The following is a 5,405-nucleotide window of genomic DNA, read 5'->3' on the forward strand; positions in this document are numbered from 1 at the left end:
TTTTTTGAGATGGAGTCTCACTCTGTTGCCCAGGCTGGAGTGCAATGGTGTGATCTCAGCTCACTACAACCTCCGCCTCCCGGGTCCAAGTGATTCTCCTGCCTCAGCCTCCTGGGTAGCTGGGATTACAGGTGCCCGCCACTGTACCGGCTAATTTTTGTATTTTTTTTTCCTTTTTTTTTAAGTTGATCAAATTCAGATGGGATGACAATTTTTGTATTTTTAGTAGAGATGGGGTTTCACTATGTTAGAGATGGGGTTTCACTATGTTGGCCAGGCTGGTCTCAAACTCCTGACCTCAGGTGATCCGCCTGCCTCGGTCTCCCAAAGTGCTGGGATTACAGGTATAAGCCACTATACCTGGCCTAATTTTTGTATTTTTAGTAGAGACACGATTTCACCACATTGGCCGGGCTGGTCTTGAACTCCTGACCTTAGGTGATCTACCCACCTCAGTTTCCTAAAGTGCTGGAATTACAAATGTGAGACACTGGGCCCAGCCTTGAATTTTAGGTTATTACAAATTCTAGGGAATTCTAGATGCTCTAGCAGCCATCTTAGGGCAAAAGGTAATAATAGAAATAATATACAAAGGAGGAGAAAGAAGTCTGTGTCTGGCCGGACACGGTGGCTCAGGCCTGTGGTCCCAGCATTTTCTCTGTGAATTGCAAAGCATGATTATCTGCTGTGAAACAGGAGCCTTTGTGTGACATTTGGTTTAATTTTGATGACAGAAAATATAGTACATGTTGACTTCTAACTTAACTATTTGAATTGTTTTGTTTGTTTTGAGGAGGTCTCACCCTGTCGCCCAGGCTAGAGTGCAGTGGTGCGATCTCAGCTTACTATAGCCTCCATCTCCCCAGCTCAAGAGAGCCTCCCCTAGCCTCCTGGGTAGCTGGGACCACAGATGGAAGCTACCACACCCGGCTAATTTTTTGTATATTTGGTAGAGACGAAGTTTTGCCATGTTACCCAGGCTGAGCTCACGTGATCTGCCTACCTCAGCCTCCCAAAATTCTGGGATTATAGGTGTGAGACATTGCACCTGGCCCTTCAAATTGTTTGTTGTTTTTTGTTTTGTTTTGTTTTAAATAAGATTCCAAGGCACAAGTAATATCAGAAACTATGGCCCTATTCATATCTGTTTTTGAGTAACAGCTTTACCTTTGCAAATTATTTTATTCAGGAATCTCAGTTTCCCTCCCTGTAAAAGGGGTGGTAGAACAAGTGGGATTGTGATTAAAAAAAAAATCAATGATATTTGTGAAAGTGCTTAATACTCAAAAAAAAACTGGTATCCCTTCATGATATGAATCCATTTATACCTCATATAAAGTCCCAGTATTTCCAGGTTTTTCTGTGATATGTCTAATACTCTCAAGAAAGACATGTGGGTCCCTTTAGGGTTAGTTATGCTGTGCTGCAAAGATAGTCTTGCATAATTAGTAATTACAGTCAGCATTTATTATTTACCATATGCCAGACACATTTCATGCATTTTTATTTACTCCTTCCCCCAAAGCTTGAGAAACAGATGCTGTTGGTATGGTCATAGGAAACTGGTGAGGGTTAAGTCAACAGCCCAAGATTGCTTCACTTAGCCAAAACAGGATCTGAAGCAGGTCAAGATCTGTGGTACATCTATATAATGAAATACATAGAGGAAACTTAAATGCATACCACTAAGTGAAAGAAGCCAATTTTAAAAAGGCTTCTTTTCAAACTGCAGTCAGCCCTCCATATCTGTGAGTTCTGCCTCCACAAATTCAACCAATCAAAAATATTCTACCAAAAAGAGATGCTGTGTCTGTACTGAACATGTACAGACTTTTTTCTTGTCATTCCCTAAACAATACAGGATAACAACTTTTACACAGCATTTACATTGTATTGGGTATTAGATGTAAGCTAGAGATAATTTAAAGTATAAGAGAAGATGCATATAGATTATATGCAAATACTATACCATTTTGTATAACAGACTTGACCATCTGTGAATTTTGATATTTGCAGAGGATCTTGGAATCAATTACCCGTGGATACTGAAGGACAACTGTATGTGTGTGATTCACACTATGACATTCTGGAAAAGGCATAACTGTGGAGAGAGTAGAAAGATCACTGGTTGCCAAGAGGTAAGGAAAAAGGAGGAACGAATAGGTGGAGCAGAGAGGTTTTTTAGGACAATAAAACTAATCTGTATGATACTATAATGCTGGATAAATGTCATTATACATTGTCAAAACCCATAGAATGTACAATGCCAAATAAATGCTAATGTAAACTATGGGCTTTGGGTGGATAATGATGTGTCAGTGTAGATTCATCAATTGTAACAGCTGTACCACTCTGGATGTTGATGGTGGGAGAGGCTGTGCATGGAACTCTCTGTAATTTCAGCTCAATTTTTCTGTGAATCTACAGCTGCTCTAAAAAAATAGTCTATGTAAAAAAAAAATAAAAAATGAAAGCAAAAGTGTCCAATATATTGAGTTTGGCAGGTTAAACAGTATTGACTAAAGAGAGCAGTAAAAAGTGAGATGGGAAAGCAAGATTAGGACCTGATAGGGAAGGGCCTTAGATGGCAAAGTAAACTATCAGGATGCTATCTTATAGACCACAGTGGGGCCATTGAGGATTACAGAGCGAGAAACTCAGGTGAAGAACAGATTAAGATTCTGGCCGGGCTTGGTAGCTCACGCTTTTAATGCCAGCACTTTGGGAGGGTGAGGTGGGCTTGAGCTTAGGAGTTCGAGACCAGCCTGGGCAACATGGCAAAAACCCGTCTCTACAAAAAATACAAACATTAGTGGGGCGTGGTGGCATGCAGCTGTGGTCTCAGCTACTTGGAAGGATGAGGCTCATAAATCACTTGAACCCAAAAGGCAGAGGTTGGGCAGCCTAGGCAACAGAGAGAGACCCTGTCTCACACAAAAAAAGAAAAGATCCCTCTGGCAGTTGTGAGGAGAATTCTGGAAGACAGACTAGAAGCAAATAAATGAGTTTAAAAATGAGAAGAAAGCACAAGAATCTAGGCCAGTAAAGAAAGGGTGCATAAAAGATCACCCAGTCTTTGTTACTGACTGGGTATAGGGATGAGGACAGTGACTTCATGAGAAAAATACAATGCCAATTTGTTGTAATTATTTCACATATTAAGCATCAACTGAATCACTGTCTTGTGCCTGGTCCTATCAGTTATATCTCCAAATATATCTGGAATATATTCACTTCTTTCCATCCCTGTTTCCACCACATTCAACCAAGTCATCAATATTTTTCTTTTAAAAGATGGTAGAAGGCCGGGTGTGGAGGCTCATCCCTCTAATCCCAACACTTTGGGAGGCTGAGATGGGCAGATCATAAGGTCAGGAGTTCAAGACCAGCTTGACCAACATAGTGAAACCCCGCCTCGACTAAAAATACAAAAAAAATTAGCCAGGTGTAATGGTGGGCATCTGTAATCCCAGCTACTCAGGAGGCTGAGGCAGGAGAATCACTTGAACCTGGGAGGTGGAGATTGCAGTGAGCTGAGATGGTGCCACTGTACTCCAGCCCAGGCGACAGTGTGAGACTCCATCTTAAAAAAAAAGATGGTCGGAATTTTCTCATTGCTGTCCCTCTCCACTCCTGTGATTCCACACATCAGCCGGTGATAATTTTAAACAAGAATTGAGGCCAGGCATGGTGGCTCCACTCCCAACACTTTGGGAGGCTGAGGTGGGAGGATCAGTTGAGGCCAAGAGTTTGAGAGCAGCCTGGGTAACATAGCAAGACCCTGTCTCTACAAAAATTTAAAATTACCTAGGCATGGTGATACATGCCTGTAGCCCTAACTATTTGGGAGGCTGAGGCAAGTGGATTACTTAAGCCTAGGAGTTTGCAGTGAACTATAATTACACCATTATACTCTAGCCTAGATGACAGAGCAAGGCCCTGCCCCCCCCAAAAAAAAAATATGGACAGGGAGAGAGAAAGGAAAGAAGGAATGGAGAGACAAGAAAGAAAGAGAGAGAGAGAGAAAGAAAGAAAGAGTGAGAGAGAAAAGGAAGGAAGAAAGGGGAAAAGAATGAATTGGAGTCACTTACTCTAATTCCTTCAGTTGCTTCCTGTTGCACTGAGAATAAAAGTTGAACTCCTTTTGAGGTCTGATGGCCCTTTGGGATTTTCAGTCTCCGTGGCTTATGGACCCACCTCGGGTACTGCCTCTCTTTCCCTCCTCAGGCCTTCACACAAAAATGACTGAGGAAAAAAGAAAAGAAAGGAAAAAGAAAAAGAATGACTGATTTGTTTCCTTTGCTTACTCCTCCCCAGTCCCTAGAGGGCAGCTTAAACAGAGTTTATCTCTCTTTGACAGGTTACACCTGTTATTCTTTCATAGCCTTCTTGTCCTCCATATTACTGTACATATGCGAATAATTACTGTATATATTTTTTCACTACAAATACTGTGTATATCCCTAAGATTCTTTACATTTCACAAGGAGCCAGAGCCTATTCATATATTCACTACTTTGTCCCCCAAGAATTGGCTCAGGCCTGAAGATATATAATAGATACTTGATAAATATTTGTTAAATAGATGAGTATGCTAGGTTGTGTGCTGTGATGGGGGAACCATGGATGAAATACATACAGATTATACATTAGAGAAACTGACCCTCTAGTAGGGGAGATATGACTGAAACATACATAATTATCAGGCAAGACAATTAACATTACAGGAAACTCTGCAAGTCCTGAGGATGGGGCATTACTTTTAGCCAAAAAAATCAGAGGAAATTCTGTGTAGGGAGTTCACTGGGCATTTAATGGAGGGAAAGCATACACAAAGGCATCAGTTTGAGAATGTGGAAAAAGATGTGTGGGTCAATTTAACTGGAGCACAGAGTACACCAATGCAAAACAGAGACGCCAGGCGTGAGCCACCAGAGACCAGCCCAGCCAACATGGTGAAACCCCAACTCTACTAAAAATAAAAAAATTAGCCAGGCATGGTGTTGCACGCCTGTAATCCCAGCTACTCTGGAGGCTGAGGCAGGAGAATCACTTGAAACTGGAACTTGGGAGGCAGAGGTTGCAGTGAGCTGAGACTGTGCCACTGTACTCCAGCCTAGGTGACAGAACAAGACTCCATCTCAAAAAAAAAAAAGAGAGAGGGCTGGAAAGGAGAGGTGACATCAGATTGTCATGGGCCTCATTTGCCAGGCCAAAAATTCTGGTCTGTATTCTGGAGGCAGTGTTGGGTAACAACAGTAGCTCAAACTAGTCTTTCAAAACCTTTTTTAAAAAAATACAGAGGATTGGATCCAAGATGGCTGTTTAGGAACAGCTCAGGATTGCAGCTCCCAGTGAAAGCTCAGAGGCTGCTGCAGGTGATCCCCAGGCAAGCAGGGCCTGGA

The sequence above is a fragment of the Cebus imitator genome, unplaced genomic scaffold (assembly GCF_001604975.1).
Source record: "Cebus imitator isolate Cc_AM_T3 unplaced genomic scaffold, Cebus_imitator-1.0 Scaffold253, whole genome shotgun sequence".
Lineage (NCBI taxonomy): Eukaryota > Metazoa > Chordata > Mammalia > Primates > Cebidae > Cebus > Cebus imitator.